Raw genomic sequence first — 19,852 nt, forward strand, 5'->3', positions numbered from 1 at the left:
GTAATTTGTTTTACTAATTTAAGGTAAAACAGATGCAGTAAAATGTGCAAAGTGTAAGTACAGAGGAAAAGGCCTATATAAAAAAGTATTTTTATGCAAGCAATAATCAATATTTTAATATTTTGACCTGGGAGGTACATGTATTTGATGGGAGGGGAGGTACAAATATTTGATCTGGAAGTATTTGTACCTCTCAGATCAAAGTATTAAAATATTGATTATTGCTTACATCACAAAAGGCCCCTAGAGATCATTCACCTTTGTGCAGGGAACTGCTATTCTAACCATAATCTCTAGCCTGTTTGATCAACGTTACCTGTTTCTGAATTTCTTATAAATGGGATCATACAATATGTCTTTTGTGTCAGCTTTTGTCACATGACATTTACCTTGAGATTTGTCAATGTAGTTACATGTATCAATATTTTGCTGTTATTTTTTCTGATGAGTGGTTTTTTCACTATATGAGCATATTACAGTTTACTTATCCATTCTATCCATGGTAGATATTTTGGTTATTTCTGGTTTGAGACTCATGCATATATCTGCTATTTACAGTCTCACACAAGTCCATTTGTAATTATCAGACATTCATTTTTGAGGAGTATGTGCCTAACAATGAACATTTTTAAATATGAAGCAGAACATTCATTCTCATTGCAATAAGGTAAAGCCAAAAAGCTATTTATAAGGACCACTGTTTTCTATTTTTCTGGAACTGCTGGTCAATGTAACTAGGAAAACTAAATTAAATAGAGAAATATTGCAATAGTGAAGACAAAATGATTACCATTAGTAAGAATAAGATTCCCTAACTGAAACCACAACAACAAAAACCAAAAACATCCAAATAATGAATGAACCAAATAAATCAAAGTTTATTTGTTTACTCATGAAATGAATAAACAAAAACCTAACATAAGCCATCCTGCTTAGAAAACATAAAAACTATCCTAGACACTCAAATTGCATTTGACTATAAAAAAGCAGGAAAAGTCACCAAAGACCAATCAAAATGAGGGAATGAAACAAATAAAATGGTTCAAATATGTGAGTCTTCAAACTTAATCTTTTTACAAGGTCAATAGATTAAAGAGCCACTCACCGTGGCTCATACCTGTAATTCCAGCACTTTGGGAGGCTGAGGAGGCCAATGCCAGACTGCACAACATGGCAAAACCCTGTTTCTACAAAAAAATAGAAAAATTAGATGTGGTGATGCGCATCTGTAGTTCCAGCTACTCAGGAGGCTGAGTTGGGAGAATTACCAGAACCTGGGGAGGACGAGGCTACTGCGAGCCATGATAGCGCCACTACACTCCAGCCTCCAGCCTGGGCAGCAGAGTGAGACCCTGTCTAAAAATAGCTTAATTTAATTTGTAACATAGAATCTAGACATTCAGATAAATAACTAAGCTATAAGTTGTCATTAAATAATTGGCATAATGTAATTTGAATTCTGCCCTTCTACTTGATGCCTACAGGTAACTGTTTTAACAAAAAAAAAAATTTTTCCAAGGATAGCATATGATATATACCTTATCAACAAGAAGAAAACAATTTAGATATTTTCCTGTTTCTATTGGAGAATTAATGCAAATAATGGGGGAGTATGGGATTTCTGTTCAATAGAAGTAACATTATTTTAAATCAAATAACCTCTTCCATATAAACAACTAACTAAAGAAAGACAGAAAAGTCAGAATAGATTATTATTTCTATATTTCTCTTTTTTAGCCATAGTATATCCCACCAGTAGTGACTATCCAGGGAGACTAGCAACTGCGTTTATTAACACAGTTTAAATTTTAATATTGTCTACCTAGGTATGAGTCATTGTGAAAACATAATAAAGGCTCACAAGAAAAAGAAGAAAAACTGCTAAGATCCTAAAACATACACAAACACATACAGGATATTCAATTAACTTTATTTCAGTATATTTGAAGATAAGGTTAAATTGTGCCTTCATCAACTAAAAAAATCACTCAAATATATATTATGTCCAAAAAAGCACTCAATACATATTTGTCGATGGAAGCTTGCGGATTTAATTTCTTATTATAATATTCTCATTAAACCTTGATTAAATCAGTAATATAGTGCTAGGTACACAGTACACAATTCATAATCGTTGAACTCGAATTTGAATCAGTATTTAGGTTAATGGTCTGTAACGCTATTTTACTCTCTGGCCTGGCAACAAGCAGGGGTTTTCATTCCATGCCCATGACCCCTAAAGTTTTCTGGATGGTTGGAGATGAGAAGGAGAAAACATAAACATTTTCTTTGGGCAAGGCTTTCTCAATTTTCCTGTTTTGGGATAATAAAGAATGAGTTTTAATTAAGTTTGTAGGCTTACCATCTGTGAGCATCTGGAGTTTCATTCTGTTGCAGTGTTGAAGCAAGTGCGCCAATTCCAATTCTGAAAGTGTAGAATATGTAGAACAAATAGCCATGTAATGGACAATAGTTATTTTATTTTCCTTAAGGTCACTTTTCATTCTGTCTTTGAGTCTACAAAAGACTTTATATAACCCTTCAAAGTCATTTATATCCTATTATAACACGCACAAAAGTTCATAATAAAACTATCCTTTTTCTCTTTTAATGACTTGCTAAATTTGAGATTTTATATTCTTAGCTAACCACTTTTAACCTACAGTTTATTGAGACCACTGTTTTTCTAATGGATAAGACAAAAGCATTCATTTTGTTTACAAAGATAGTAGGCTTTTTTTTTTAAGGTATTGCTATAAAAAGTAATTCTGAAGTTTGCTATTTTTTTTCCTAAATGAAAGTTTGGGAAACAGAAAGGTCTGGTTTTAACAACATTTTCAAAATGATAGGATCATTTTTTATCTATAAGGTTAAATAAGATGATGCCTAGAACATTTTAAGGTTATAAAGCAGGAAAACAACATCAACTGATGCTAAATCATCCAGAGTATGGTCTTAAAATTATGACATAAAAATACCATTATTAATATGTAATAGACTAATCAGTTCTAGATGGCATTATGTTGTTGGAAAGGCATTTAATTTAGTCTTTTGTTATAATTATTGTCAAAAGCATTAATCAAATAAGATATATTTCTGCAATTGGAGATGATGTGATATTGTGGAAAAGCATAATCACTAGACCTAAGCCTTAGCTCCAAAGAAATATCAATAATTTACATGTACTTTCAGATAGAAGAATTTTAACAGCCTATAAACTAGCAGCCTTCTGTCAGTTAAATGGAAATTTACATATAAAATATAAATTGGTGTCTTGAGATTTAAAAAAGCATTTTTAATGAAAAGTATAGTATATGTTTTAGTTATCTATTGCTGTGCATAAAACTACCCCAAAACTTCTTAAACCAGCAGCTATATTATAATATACTATAATTACTGAGAGATAGAATTTTGCAAAGGAGTCAGCTGAATGTTTTGTTTTGTTTTTTTTTACCTGACCTAACTGAGTCAGTTGGTGATAATCAGCTGACAGATGGCCTGGTCTGAAAAAATCTTAAACTGCTGTATTTACATGTTTTTTGCCTTACTAGTGATGACTAGAAAATAGTCAACCAAAGTGTCTACCCAGGCTTCTTCCACTGGCTTGGGATTCCTCACAGTGGGGCAGTCTCAAGATAATCAGATGTATGGAGTGGCTCAGAGCTCCAGTGAACTGTTTTTCAACAGATCTGGGCAAAGGCTGCAACGCTTTTCATGACTTAGCCTTAAAAGTCTCAGAATGTCGCATGCTCTGAATTTTATTGATTTCCACTAACACTAACCCAAATTCAAGAGGGGTAGGAACAGACATGGCCCCTCCGTGAGAGAAGTAACAAAGCGTTTATGTCCACCTTTAATCTAACACAATATACAGACAAACTAGTATATATTTCATGACTGTACAAATTGACATATTTTCATACATTAGATATGCTGAATAACCAGCACTCAGATTAAAAAAAAACCAGAACATTACCAGCACTCTTGAAGCTCTACTTTATTCTCTCCCTTTTCAGTTATTAGCCACTCCCTGAACAACAATTGGTATCCTAATTTCTAAAAGCTTAGATTAGTTATTGTGCTTTATAGTAATGGAGTCAGATATCTATCTTCTTTTGAGTCTAGCTTCTTCTGTCCAACATTGTATCTGTGAGAATTCATCTATATCATTGAGTATAGTTTCAGTGTTTATTTTCATTGCTATAAAGTATTCCACTGTGAGAATTGTAAGGGAGGCAAAACTTTATCTCTACGCTCTTAGGGTTCTAGCTGGTCTTGAGAATTAAATTTTAAAAAGATAGAATAGTAGGAAAAAAAAATTACAACTTAAGTTTTACATTACCCCAGATCCATTTTAAGGAATTGGAGACCCAAAGAACTGGCAAACCCCTAATGCTTTTATATCAGGTTGACAGAAGAGATTCCATTGTGGAAAAGTAACAAAATCATGTACAAAGCTACAGAAATGTAAGAATTATTTTTAAAAGGTGTCTTCATAGAGAATTCTCTTGGCTATGACCGCTCACTGCAGCATGTTTCTTTTCTCCTGTTGCAGGGAGTATATTTTTCACATGGGAGATGTATCTCCAATTTTAGGAAGCAAAGGGGAGTTTAAAATGTCTTTCTTGCATCTGTTGTTTCTTGAGTTTGCTTAGATCAAAATAATCCTTATACCAAAGTAGCAAACTTTGGGGAACATATTCTTCCACCCTTCAGAATAGAACAAAATTTGTTTATCCATTCTATTTCAGGGCACATAGCTATGTAAATAGTTTCTAGTTTTGGCTAGGTCTTAAAAGTACAGAAGTCCTCTCATTCGTAGGCTCTTTTTTTTCTAGATATAAGGAATGATTTTTCCGCAATATCACATGGAACAATAGAAGGGTTTTTTATGTAGAAAAAAGTGGGACAGGGACTATTGATAATTTTCTGATAACATATTCTATACGTATTTGTTGGAGATGATGTTGAGAATTCATAACAGCCCAAATAAGTAATTTTTAAGGAGAAAGACACTCTTGTCCCCAGAAAAAGTTACTTTGAGGTATCACTATTTATTTTCCTTAATAAACTTTTTATTGTGAATATTTAAGATATACAATATGATGTTATGGGATACATACAGAGCATAAAAAGATTACTATACTGAAACAAATTAAAATATTCATCATCTCTCATAGTTACCATTGTTTTGTTTCTGTAGCAAGAGCAGCTAAAATCTACTTATTCAGCATAAATCCAAAATGCTGTATAATTTTATTACCTATAATCCTCATGTTATTATATCTCTAGACTTGTTCATCCTACATATCCTGTATCTTGTTCATCCTATATAGCTGCTACTTTGTATCCTCTGACTCTATTTCCTCCTCACCTTCTCCTCATACCCTTGCTAACCACTGTTTTGTTCTGTGTATTTGTATATTGGGATGTTTTTTAGCTTCCACATATAAGCAAGATCATGCTACCCAATCACTCACCACTTCCTTTAACTGGGAGTGGAGTGTTCTTTGGCTCTGTGCTGCTTCCAGCTGGGCCATTATCCCTTCCTGCTTTTCTTCTTTCTCCACAGGCTGGGCTGTTTGCCTAGTCAATCCCAATACAAGAACCTGGATATTTCCATTGAAAGTTCTGAATTCACTTGCCCATTTTCATTCCTCTCCAGAAGTGTCGTGAACCAAAGTAGCTTCTAATCAGCCATTTTCTATCTCATTCTTTTTTAGGGATGACTAATATTCCTCTGTGTGTGTGTGTGTGTGTGTGTGTGTGTATCAATGTCTTTGTCTAGTCATCTGTCAGCAGACATTTAAGTGGTTTGCATTTTGGCCATTGTGAATAATGCTGCAATGAGCACAGACATGCAAATCTCTTTATTAGGTATTGATTTTATTTTCTTTGGGTATATGCCCAGAAGGGGGATTGCTGGGTCATACTGCAGCTCTGTTTTTAATTTCTTTAGAGATCTCCATACCATTTTTCATAATGGCTGAATCTACTTTTCCTCCAACAGTGTAAAATAGTTCCCTATTCTCTACATCCTCGTCAAGACTTATTATCTTTTAGAGTTCCATTTTCTCCATACATTTACCAACATTGGTTATATTTTGATTTTTTGATAATAGCTATCCTATGGGTGTGAAATGGTATCTCATAGTGGTTTTAATTTGCAATTTTCTAAAGATTAATGATGTTGAGCACTTTTTCATATGGTGAGCACCAACATATACCTGTTTGTGACATTTATGTCTTCTTCAGAGAAATATCTATATAGGTCTTTGGCCCATTTTTCAACCAAGTTATTTACTTTTCTACTCTTGAGTTATGTGAGTTCTTTAAGCCCTTTGGATATTAACTCCTTATCACATATATAGTTTTCAAAATTTTTTCTCATTTCATGTTGATAATTTTTTCCTTTCTTGTGCAGAAGTTTTTAGTTTAATGTAATTCTACTTATTTATTATTGTTTTTTGTGGCCTGGGCTTTAGTTGTGATATCCAAAAAATCATTGCCAAAGCCAATGTCCAGGAGCTTTTCTCCTATGTTTTCTTCTAAGAGTTCTAGAGTTTCTGTCTCAACATTTAGGTTTCTTATTCTTTTTTTTGTTTGTTTTTCCCACATCAAATAGGTAACGTGCCAACGTCTTAAGGTTTAAGGGAGGCACATCTCACACATGGGTGTGAAATCCCAACCCCTATTTTTATGAACCATAAAAGGATCTTTTATCTATTTTGAGTTGATTTTTGTGTACGGTGTAAGATAAGCATCTAATTTCATTCTTTTGCTTGTGAAAATCCAGTCTTTCCAGCACCATTTATTGAGAAGACTGTCCTTTCCCTGTTGTGTCCTCTTGATACTTTTCTCAAAAATTATTTGACTGCATATATTTGAATTTATTTCTGGGCTATCGTTTCACTGGTCCATGTGTCTGTTTTTATGCCAGTACCATACTGTTTGATGTATTACTATACCTTTCAAATATAATTTTAAATCAGGAAGTGTGTGAGGTATCACTATTTCTAATCACTAAAAAAATGCCCTGTATATTTTTCAAAAAGCTGAAAACAAGGATTCCTTTGCATTTATTTTAGGTCATAGTCTGTGAGATTAAGAATTATTTTTGGTAAGGTTATCACTGCTATGTTTTTCCTAATCTTATAAATATTTTTGTTTGTTAAATTTAAATCATGGTCCCTACAGCTAAGATTATAGAATAATGAAATTTTCCCTTGAAGGGTCTTAGAATAATGTATTGCTAGTCCAGTGTATAATATGTAGAACCTTAAAACTTTTGGAAAAAATATAACCCTTGAGAAATAAATCCAAGAAAAAAATTCTCATCAATTGTAGAGAAAAATCAACTTCCTCATTCACAAAACAGAGCATCCATCATTTTTTTCCAACTGAAATAAATATAACCTGAAAGCAAATGACAGTGGATTCTCTTTGCCTTTCCATGGGATTACTTCCTCATGAATGTGAATGATTTGGAAAACAAATAAATAAGACAAAATATAACCTTGTTTTAAATTTGAAATTTCAGATTGAGCATGAAAGAGAAATGATAGTTTGTTTCACCATTAGCTATCAATCAATAAAGTATGCTAAATGGTAGACCATGTTCTCTAAATATATTTTACAGAAATATATAATGTACACTTTTAATTAATAATTGCTTTGACACTTGGTAGTTGTCTCTTAGGATTCTGCATTTTCACATTTTACTATTTATACACTATCTTTAGAGAAAGTTGATAATAATTTTGTTCTTTTTCATCAATCATCTTTGTACTTACGATAATTTCTATTATGTCTAAAGTTAATCTTTTTATTCACATCATATCCTGACTGACATTTTTCTGACCACATGCCAAGAGCAAAAAGAAGAAAGAATTGGCTTTAAGACTCTCACAGGATAAGTTCCTATGACTTTAAAATGCTTAGATGAAAAAAGAAAATCTGCAGAAGAAATAAATTTGTCAAAAGCTTTTATTTAATGACATATTGACAAATATGTGCAAGTTAAATTTTTTAAAGGGGTTCAGATATTGTTTGTTATATATTTGTTTGTTGCTTAATAATATTTTCATTCTTGATTTTTTTTTTTTTTTTGAGACAGGGTCTTGCTCTGTCTCCCAAGTTGGAGTGCAGTGGCACAATCCTGGCTCACTGTAGCATTGATCACCCAGGCTCGAACAATCCTCCAGACTCAGCTTCCCAAGTAGATGGAACTACAGGCACACACCACCACACCCAGATAATTTTTGTATGTTTCGCAGAGACAGGATATTGTCATCTTGCCCAGGTTGGTCTCGAACTCCTGGGCTGAAATGTTCCTCCCACCTCAGCCTCCCAAATTGCTGGGATTACAGGTGTGAGCCACCATTCCCAGCCCATTCTTGATTTTAAAACCTATAAAAGCTATCTTTATCACAACAACTGTGACTGACTTTATCATTTGAATTCATAGATCGAATATCTGGAATTTGGGGAGTCCCTTGTTCACTATTCTTGACTGGAAATTGAACCAGCAGCCCTTGTGGATGTGACTGCCTATGCAAAGATAAATGTAAGGGCTCGCCATATTTATTCAATTCTCTTCTACAGTCAGGACACCCCTGCACATAGTTTGTTTGACTCCACTTTTTTGGCACATCTATTAGTTGAATCTAAAGGGTATATTACAAGGATCACAAATGATGCAGAAAAAGACAAACTGGGGGAGAGAGGTTTCGTTGTGCAAAATGACTGGATTTCAGCCAAGCCAATCCCTCATGGACATCAATGTACATGAGAATGACTGAAGTCAAGTATGAAAATTGCTACCTATGGCTCATTGCCCTCATGTGGTCATGTCACCCTTTTAGGTCAAGTTCTGTAGCAAGGCCAGAATTTCCAAAATGTCGAAGGCAAAGTTGTTGCCATAAACCTCATTAAAATAGAAAACCTCATTATCAAAGAGATGTTTTATGTAATAAATGCCAACTTATAAACCCTGAAACAACGAGCAATGGCAAATTTTTAGCACAGCTTAGTGATTCTCAGACCGAAGTTTGAATTTTAGTCCTGAGCCCGACTGTTGTTTAATGGATTATGCTACATTTCTGAGAGCAGGACCACAGGGTGGCTAAAAATGTGGGGTATGTGTGTGTGTGTGTGTATGTGTGTGTGTGTGTTCAAACATATTTTGGGGGTTCAGACAAAGTCAGATAATTTTGCTAAGTGTTTACCATCTTATGTTTTACCTTTATTAAAAACAATAATTATTGGACAGACCAAGATTTTCTTTCCTTTTAACATAATGATTTGGACCTACTTTCCTATTTTGTCACAGTTTTCTGTTTAGTTTATCAGTCTATTTCTGTGGCTTTACAAAGTTAGATGTTTATTCCTTTAATTGTATTGCCAATATTCACTTTTACTTTTTCGATGAACATAAAAATATCCCCGTTGTTACAGGGTTCCTCCCACAGTACGCAACTTAAACTTCTTAACTAATATTTGATAGAATGGTGAGGGAATGAATGCCTGAGGTTACAGTGCAAGTGGCAAAACAGAAGCAGAGAGACTGTGTAACTACAAAGAAGTACAAGGCAGGGACAGCTTATCCGTTGTTCCCTAGGCTACCAGTCAAAGGTGACTACATTTACATGATTTCAGGGAAAAAAAATGGTAATATCTAAAAATGCATTTTCTTTATGTTGTCAAGGTTGTGTGTGTGTGTGTGTGTGTGTGTGTGTGTGTGTGTACATAAAGTGATACAATAATTCAGTTAGCTTAGTTCAATAACTTACATTCTAAGGAAATAAATAAGAGATAAAACTCATTAACAAGATTTTCCAGTGGGATTATTTTAATGACTTGTTTTTAATAGTTTTACTTTAGTTTGTGGTCAATCAAATGCTGTAGACAACTTAGATTTCTCTAACAGAGTACCACAGAGTCATACAAAAAGATAAGGATTGTGGCAGTGACTGCTAGATGTTAACAGGAGCCTTCTTTCTAAAGGCATCGGGGGTTAACAATATTGAACTTCTGTGCAATTAGATGTAGCCATGTGACTAAATTAGAGCTAATGGAATACAGATTGAAGTGATAGGCCACACTTCCCAGCTAGGCCCATGGAAAACTTCCTGTGTGATCCTTGCTCTCTTTTGCTTCTGCCACCAGCTGATGGGCAGGGCCCTGTGACATCACTTGCAGATAAGCTGCCCAGGGGACCTTTCAGATAAGAAGGCCTGTTCCATGGAATGTTCCATGACTGAGATATGAAATTTTATTTTGTTCAGCAATTGGAATGCCAGGGTTTTGAGTTATGGCACTTAGCCTACACTAACTAGTAAAATGATATTCTTGTTAATGAATGCTTTTTAACTGACTAACTTTTATATACTTTACAGAATACATTGTTGTTATGGAATAATTTCTATAATAATAATTCTTGTTTATTAAGAATACTTTAAACATACACTAAAAGATTTGTGCAATGAATCTACATACATCACCTACTTTAAACAATTATTTACTTTCTGTCATATTGACTTTATCATTCTTTCTATATATGTGCATTGCTTTTTAATTTTTTTCTTAATTTGAAAGTAAGGTACAGCTGGGCACGGTGGCTCACACCTGTAATCCCAGCATTTTGGGAGGCTCAGGTGGGCGGATCACTTGAGATCAAGAGTTTGAGACCAGCATCACCAACATGGTAAAACCCTACCTCTACTAAAAATACAAAATTAGGTGGGCATGCTGGTGGGCACCTGTATCCCAGCTACTTGGGAGGCTGAGGCAGGAGAATCGCTTGAACCTGGGAGGCACAGGTTGTAGTGAGCTGAGATGATGCTGCTGCACGCCAGCCGGGGCAATAAAGTGAGACTCTGTCTCAAAAAAAAAAAAAAAAAAAAAAAAAAAGTAAGGTACAGAAATCTAATTCAGAATGCATTTTTTAAGATAGAAAATAATAATAATGGCTTTCTATTGTCATCTAATATCTAGTCCACATTCAAATTCTCAACGATTTCAGTAACTGGATTTTATAACTGCTTTTAATAATTTGGATCCCAAGTCAGAATTCAGGCCCCACTTTTAGTTGCTATATCTTTTTAATCTCTGAGACCAGAAGAGTGCTGCTTCTTCCTACTTGTTCATCATTATTATCTTCTCCTTTTCTGCGTGCTTTCATTTCTTATAGCCACTGTAACAAATTACCACAAATGCAGTGGCTTAAAACAATACAAATATATTCTCTTATAGTTCTGAAAATTAGTGGTCCAAAAGTAGTCTCAAGGGGCTAAACTCAAAGTGCCATCAGAGCTGGGTCCTTCCGTGAGTCCATGAGAGTCTGGTCCTTTCCTTTTCCACTTCTAGGTGCTTCCAGCATTCCTTGGCCCCTGGGCACATTCCTCTAACCTCTGCTTCTGTAGGCACATCACGTTTTTCCCTGCTATAGCCAAGTTTCCCTCTGTATCCCTCTTATAAGGACACTTGGGATTACATCGATGGCTTACTATGTAAACACCAGGATAATCTTTTCTTAAGAACCCTAAGCTGAGCACGGTGGTAATCCCAGCACTTTGGGAGGCTGAAGCGGGCGGATCACCTGAGGTCAGGAGTTCAAGACCAGCCTGGTCAAAATGGTGAAACCCCGTCTCTACCTAAAATACAAAAATTAGCCGGGTGTGGTGGCATGCATCTGTAATCCCAGCTACTGGGGAGGATGAGGCAGGAAAATCACTTGAACCTGGGAGGTGGAGGTTGCAGCAAGCCGAGATCGTGCCAATACACTTCAGCCTGTGCGACGAAGTGAGACTCTGTCTCAAAAACAAAACAAAACAGAAAAACCCTAAACACATATTTAAAGTCTTTTTTGCCACCAAATATGACATTCACTGGTTCCAAGGATTAGGATATGAACATCTTGGTGGGCCATTCTGCAGCCCACCATAGTATGCATATTATTGTTTATTTGGGAAAACCAGGCCAGTTGCCTTACCGTGTGCCTACATTCTGGATTTGCCTATTACTTACCTGTGTTATTTAACTTGTTTCTCTATGTTTTATATTTCTTAAATGATAGAGATTCAGCCTCAGGCTTGAAGAAATCTGGACTACACATACTTGGCAAAAATAATTTACAGGAGATGCTGTGACCTTCAAGTCACATAATGTTGGAGAATGTGACCTGTCAGGTTGTTTAATTATCAGTGAAACTAATTTTGGTGACATTGCTAAAGTGGTCACTGCCAGGTATTGCATTATAAAAAAGACATTTTTTTTTTTTTTTTGCAATTTCAAGTAATCGACCAAGTTACATTCTAACACTATGCGACCATCCTATTCCATAGTATTTTACTTAGCTTTTAGCCACCATTGATGATCGTACTATCTCATGTTATCTATTTTTATTTCTGCCTCTTTTGCAAAATCTCTGAAAACTTTGCTATTCCTTTCTTTCTTCCTTTAGAAATATAGTTCTGTGAAGGTAATTTAATCTTTCTTTGATACTAAAAAATCTTATAAACTCTGGGGTCATCACTTGAACATTAATTTTCTTTGAACAGTTACAGAATAACAAGGAAGAAAATTCTGATGATTTAAGAGCTCCTGTTGAAAGGATCTTGTTTTAAAACGTTTTGAAACAAAAACAATTTCCTATAGCTTACAGTAATTTAAAAAAAAAAACAATTTATTGGACCAGACCTATGAACAATAATGATATCATAGGCATATCAAAAGAGAAGCTGAAACATTCTGTTCTGTTCTTTGCATTATAGTAAGAGGTTACCACCTTTTGGAAGTTGGAGTTTTTTGACATCATGGTTTATATTGGCTCACATGAAATTTGCCTTGATGTGGAAGGCCCTCTCAGCAGGGGTTATCAAACCTGTTTTTCTCAGGAAAAGGGAGCTGCTTATGTCCAGATGGAGCTCACTGTGAGAATGTGGTCATGATCACCTTTCCATCTGAATTTCATTCTCAAAAGATTATAATCATCTTGCCAGCAGCAAACTGATCAAAATTCCCCTGGAAATTCTATTTGATTGAAATTTGGTGTCACTTTCTATAGTATACATTTCTAAAACCTTCTACACAGTTAATAACAAAACAACTCTGTTGCCAAAAGTAAGTCAGAATGCCAAAGCCAATGGCATACAAGATGCTGACCAGCTGTTTCCTTTCTCTGGTAAGTACTGACTCTGAGGATAAACAGGAAAACTGTTAGGATCAGGACTTAGGTTGGATGGGATTAACTTCCTGACTGAGATATGTGAAGACGGCAAGACCTATAATTTTATTTCCTGAATATATTCATGAGGAATGACAGCCAGATCTTCAAATACACCAAAATAAGATAGAGAAAAATATTTTTTTAAGTTCAAACATTTGAATTCTTTTTGTTTTTCCTACTAGAAAGTTTTCCCACATCACAGAGTAAGTTAATACTTAATTTTGATTTGGATTTTTTTTTTTATTTTTCTATAGGAGGACCAACTACTTAACAATATAGTATTGACAGAGACAAAATACTATCTTGAAACCCCTAAAAGCTGCTGAACAGGAGCTTTTCAGACAGAAAGTGGTAAATTACAAGATATTTCAGTTTATGGACTTAAAAAACAGAAGCTGTGCTATGTTAGAAAGGAGAGGATTGGCCAGGCATAGTGACTCACGCCTGTAATCCCAGAACTTTGGGAGGCCAAGGCGGGTGGATCACCTGAGGTCAGGAGTTCGAGACCAGCCTCACCAATATGGTGAAACCCCATATGTCTCTATTAAAAATACAAAAATTAGCTGGGGGTGGTGGCAGGCACCTGTAATCCCAGCTACTCAGGAAGCTGAGACAGGACAGTTGCTTGAACTCAGGAGGCAGAGGTGAGTGAGATGGTGCCACTGCACTGCAGCCTGTGTGACAGAGCAAGATTCTGTCTCAAAAAAAATAAAAATAAATAAAAAAAAGGAAAAGAAAAAAAAGAAAGGAGAGGATCATTGTGGAGTCAGGATAGGTGGTGCTTCTCAATTCTCAATGTGTCTGATGGTGGAATAAATCCTGATCCAAGGTTCCTGGCACCAGCTGGAGCCCTGGCAAGGTTGTGCCTCAGTACCAGAAAATCTCATCATCTGAAGTTCTTCCTCTCTGAGATCAGTCTTAGAAGGCCTTGGGTAGCTGATGATTCTAAATGTAATGCTAGGAAATGGTTTCTATTCAAGGATATACTTAAAAATGATCCTCTTATTGCATGGCAGAAGCAGGAGCAGGACACAGCCTCCATTACTGGGCTCTGATTCCAAGATCCAGTGAAGGCAGGGATACGACATCACTTCCCTTTCCTCTAGTCCAGTGATCCTCAAACTTTAGCGCCCCTCAGAATCCCATGGCTGACTTGCTCAAACACACATTTCTGGACTCCACTCCCAGGGTCATGACAATTTGCATTTGTAACAAATTCTCAGGTGATGCTTCTGCTGCCCACCTTGGGGACCACACTTTCCCATTTTTTGTTGGGAATAATGTCAGAGACTCAAACCTAGCTCTTTCACTTAATCTGCTCCTTCTCTCCAACCCAGACTGATGAGAACATTGCCTCCTTGTTCAAAGCAGTGCTTGACAACCCAACTATGCTGACTTTCTCCAGCCAGGGCCTTCGTACCTCCCTCCTGTGGCCAGACAAAAGGGAGTATCTCATAACCCGAAGAACACTGGCAGGTGTGGCTGAGAACATTTCTGTTTGGCATAATACTGGGTTGGGGCACAATATATTCCTGAATAATTAGTCATTTTGCAAAACTGCATGCCCCTAGCACCATAGAAACTCCATGGGTCAGGGAACATGCTGTCTTGCCTCAGACTTGACTCCCCAAAACTAACATTTATAAAGCAGGTATTCTGCTTCTCCTCAGTGGCTAGCTGGACTTCATTGTAGTTAAGGCCACTAAAATATGTTAAGCCAGACTTATTTCTCCCATTGAGGCGCTCCACACATCAGTGAGGCCTTAGAGTGGGATGGGGTTAGAGCCACAGGAGAGGGGTAACCTACCCACTTGTGTGTCCTGCTAGTTCCTTGATCGGCTTAAGTATTTCTATGGTACAGAATTGTGTGTGGTCAAAATTGTGTGGAGTGATATCCAACTTCATAAGAATATGCCATTCCTTCCTATAGCATTTTTTAATTCTTTCATTAAAACAACACGCTCTTGCAGTTCAGAATGTTAAGAGATAGGAAATGGTACCAAGAAGAAAGAAATGGTCTCTTGCTGTCACAGTCTATGCAATTACTTGCGGGAGGCAAATATTAAATAATAACAACAGAAATAATGACTAATCACACTGTTATGAATGATCTGAAGGAGAAACATAGCAGGCAATAAAAGCTTGTTACATAGGACCTGCTCCAGTCTGATCTCTAAGGAGGTGTCATTTGAGCAGTATTCATTACATTTGTTCAACACTCATTCCACAGACCTACTAAACCTCCACTCTGTGAAAAGCACAATTAAACCAGCTCACAGTCTTTCTAGAGCAGAATTGTCCAAAAACAAAAAAAAAACAACTTTCTGCAGTGATAGACATTGTCTATAATTTCTGCACTGTCCACTAAGCAGCTTCTAGTCTTGTGAGCCCATTGAGCACTTGAAATACTATTAGTGTGACTAAGAAATTCTTTGCATTTGCATATAAAAGTTTTTACAAGTCACATGTGGCTAATAACTACCAAACTAGACAGTCCTTGCAAACTCTATGGTAACTAAAAAAAAAATATATATATATATATTTGTAAGAAAAAGATGTCAAGGTGTAAAGATTATTAGAATGTGCAAAGTTTGAGCAATAGATGAAGACCTGATATGGCAGAAAGCCAAATATTTAGTTCATATCCAACACATTTCCAGCCTTGGTTATTGCAACCTTCTGTTTCCTAGCTACTTACACACATTTGTTTGAATCAACCCAACATATTTCTGCCAAGATCACTGCTCTCCCTTGCCATTTTGTCTGCCTCTTCAATTTCTTGCCCCAGAATCTTATTTATCTATTTTCCTCTCAATTGTAAATCTCTTTCTCTCTCTCTCTCCGTGTCTCTCTCTGTCTCTTTCTCTCTGTCTCTGTCTGTCTTTCTTTGCCATTGAAAATATTCACAGTCCTATGTTGACCTCCTTTGGGCTTTGATACAGCCACAGAATTTTATTTACTTCCTATGTTTTCTTCTCAAGTTCCTGTACAAAAAAATTTCCTCATGCCAACAACTTTGATTCAATATTGACCATACTAACAATATTTTGTACAAGTATAAATGTTTAATTTTTATCTGTTAAATAAACAACCCAGTGAAGTTCAGAGTTCATTAGCCAACATTACACAGTCTGTATTTATTTATTTGTTCAAGTATTTGTTGTGTGTAAACTTCATAAAAGCGTAAGTTCATTTAGGAAAACAAATCTGTGTTTATTCACTAATATCTTTTCATTGCCTAGCACAATGTCTGGCTTAGACTAAATGATCAATAAATAAATATTTATTGTGTAAATAAATCACAAAATATATGTCCTGTTGCTTTTTAGCAAAGAGCACAATCAATTGTACTTTCTAAGTCTCTTTGTGAAAATAATGCACATGCTTAACTTTTTGCTCCTTATCACTAATTTTATGTAAATAATTTACTAAGAATCCCAATGTTAAATTTAATAAGCAGGAAGTCATTGGCCTGAGGCTGTCTCCTTACTTTGTGTTCCTACCTAAGAAATTGCAATGTTAATTAATATGTAAACAAATTGAAAACCTAACCTAGAAGTATAACAGTGTAGCAGACAGCTCAGCCAATCACAAGTAGCCAAGTTTCAGCCAATCACTTGCTGCCAACTGATCAGACCATGTTTAAAGAAAGGAAATGCTGAGCTGTAACCAATCAAGCTACAGTGGCCACCCCCATTAGCCTCAAAGGATACAAACTAAGATTCCCAGTAGATGCCTGAAACTTTGCATACTACTGAACCCTCATTTGGAAGATGTTTCTGTTCATGTCTTCTGCTCAAAAATTTAATGCCTTTTCCATCTCACCTAAGCACTTTTCACATACCGTGGTTGTAACTTTTACACTTTGAGGTGTGACAGCAAAACTAACACAGATTTCTTTTTCCGTCTTCACAATTTCATGGATGGAAAATCCATTCTTATCATCAATCTTCGTAACCTCAGCATATAATTTTTTTCCTTCCTTATTAAGTCAAGAACTTTCATCTTTTCATTTAAAGTAGGCACTTCGCCACTTCTTCGGCATATCTGAATTGCCCCACTATTGCACTTTGGGCCAATATGAAGTAAAATAAGGATGACTTGAACCCAAGCATCGCAATATCGCAACAGTAGATCTGACACCAAAAGGGCTAATAGTGACTAACAGGCAAGTAGTGTAGACAGCGTGGATATACTGGGCAGAAGGATGATTCACATTCAGATGAGATGGAGCAGTATAGCACAGGAGTTTGTCACACTACTCAGAACAATGGGCAATTTAAAAATTATGAGTTATTTATTTTTGAAGTAGTCCATTTAATATTTCAAAAGTTGATTGACTGTGGATACCTGAAACGCTGGAAAGCAAAACTGCAGACAAGGAGACACTACTGTATTTTTGCAGTTGACTTCTGTTTTCTGTCTATAAATACTTCCTGCCTGCATTATGGCAGGGAGCTCACTGATACTCTCCTGTTTCTGAGTGCTGCCTAATTTGTGAACCATTCTTTGCTCAAATAAACTCTGCTAAATTTAAATAGTCAGATTTTTTTCTTTCAACACCAGCATAAATCTCCTTTTCCAATAGGAGAACAATAGTGATTTTTTAGCCACATAATGAATTATTTATTTACATTTATGTGATGCATTTCAGAACTTTTTATTGCTGGTCACATTGGAGCAATAATGCGGTGGGAGGGAATGGAATATAGAATGAAAGATTATGAAGATTATGATACCAGCTGATATGAATGCTACACACATTATGTCTTGATAAATTGAGTTTGAATCAAAAGGCAATTAACTATTTTTGGCACCTTTAGAAATTTTTGAAAGGGGGATTCTGCAATAAATTGGCTGCATTTACTCCAAACAAAAAGTATGATTACAACAACAAGAAAAATAGCAAAAATGAGAGATAACTTCCTCTTTAGCTTGCAGAACTGGAGCATGAGCAGTTTTAGTGATATTAGTGTTAGGCAAGCCTAGGTACTCTGGTATGTCTCTCTCCATGAATTAAATCCAGAAAATAAAATCAGTCTCTTTTCTCTATGTTAAAATTTGGTTTTACTTTACAATAGTGATTCATTCAAGCATTTGTGAGATGGATCATCCAAAAATGATCACACATCTCAGAAAAGCAAAGCAAAGGGGAGGGTGGGAAGTTTCCCTGTGCCAGAGCCCCTGCTATCCATCACTACCAGGGACAGAGAGGAGATGGCCCTTTAACAGAAACTGGCTAATTTCTTCAGAAATATCTCATTAAGCCCGCCCTTCCTGAGTGGCTTCTCCATTAAAATTTGATAAATGAATTCTGCCATTGCCAATTCCAGCCTGTCCTTCTTTCCCTTAATGAAATGAAGATGTGTCATGCTGGCAAGCACTCCAGACACAGATAATTATTCATGGGATGCTAGAAGTGCTGTAGTCACCCAGGCCATCACTGCTCCACAGACACTGGAGATGGGACCTTCAGAAGCCTGAATGATTTTTGAATAGAGATTTATTTATATTTTACTCAGGGGGAAACAAATCACATGGGTTTATATACTCCTCCTTTTAGCTTTTCCCCCATATTGTTTTTCCACCTCAGATCACAGTGTATGTGTGGGAGTATGCATATAATATATGTTTGGCACTTTTACTTACTGATTTAAAATATAACTCAGTTTGATTAAAATTAATATTATTTTCAAGTTGAAATTGTTTTTAATAATATGCCTTTAGGAGAGGCTATATTTCATGATGCTATTTTCTTTTCAAACATTAGTTTTAAGACCTACGTAGGCAAAGTATGTAGTACCAAACTATATAATTTGTCTCTTCAAAGCCTCTGTTACTGCTGACTAGCCTTAACTATCTTTTAACTAGTGTTTTTCCATTGATTTGAACTTATGTTTTCTGTTACTGGGCATATCCCTGCTATTAGCCAGAGTTAAAAGGTTTGCTCTCATGTTTTAAAGTCTGCAGTCTTTTATGTCTTCTCTTTTCTCAAATTATGCATAACTGAACCTGCTATCATAAAAGGATCTGAAATTCACTCATACTAATATATAAATGGATATTATCTCAAAATACTACCTCTATAAAAGGCATTTGCTACTTGCCAAAAAGCCAGCCTTTATTTTAATTTCTTAGTGTAAAATTATACACACACACACACACACACACACACACACATAAACACACACATACTTAAAGTAGGAATACCTATTTTGTTTGTTTATTTTAGTCTCTTTGCAGGGCAGCAGGCAGCCATCTTCTCTTTTTAAAATATACCTCTCACGAGTCTCACATGGTGCTTTTAGCCCATGTAACAGCATTAAAATTTATAGATTCCAGAATAGCACTGGGAGAAATCAAACCTCCAATTTTTAAAAAAACTTATCACCAAGCAAAAGAAAACATTCACAAAACAATATTTTGATTGCCTGTTATATGCAGTTATTCGCTAATGGGATTACCATATTTGTAGATATTTTATGTGTTTTTATTCCTGAGAGTAAGGTAAATCATTATTTATTTTTGATAAGAGAACCAACTAATTTTGAACTATGAAAATTTCAGATCCATTGTCATTTTGCATCTTTATACCAAATCTCAGGGGTAAACAGGGATTGTTAT

General features: G+C 35.6%; 1 non-coding gene across 1 annotated transcript; it reads right to left on the minus strand.

Annotated features, from left to right (window-relative positions):
• Positions 1-6,615: 6,615 nt before the first annotated feature.
• Positions 6,616-6,716, minus strand: LOC116456493 (small nucleolar RNA U13). Its single transcript, XR_004244716.1, has one exon. It is a non-coding gene; the product is annotated as a small nucleolar RNA U13 (small nucleolar RNA).
• Positions 6,717-19,852: the final 13,136 nt, after the last annotated feature.

Source organism: Hylobates moloch, unplaced genomic scaffold (assembly GCF_009828535.3).
Source record: "Hylobates moloch isolate HMO894 unplaced genomic scaffold, HMol_V3 SCAFFOLD_16, whole genome shotgun sequence".
Classification (NCBI taxonomy): Eukaryota; Metazoa; Chordata; class Mammalia; order Primates; family Hylobatidae; genus Hylobates; species Hylobates moloch.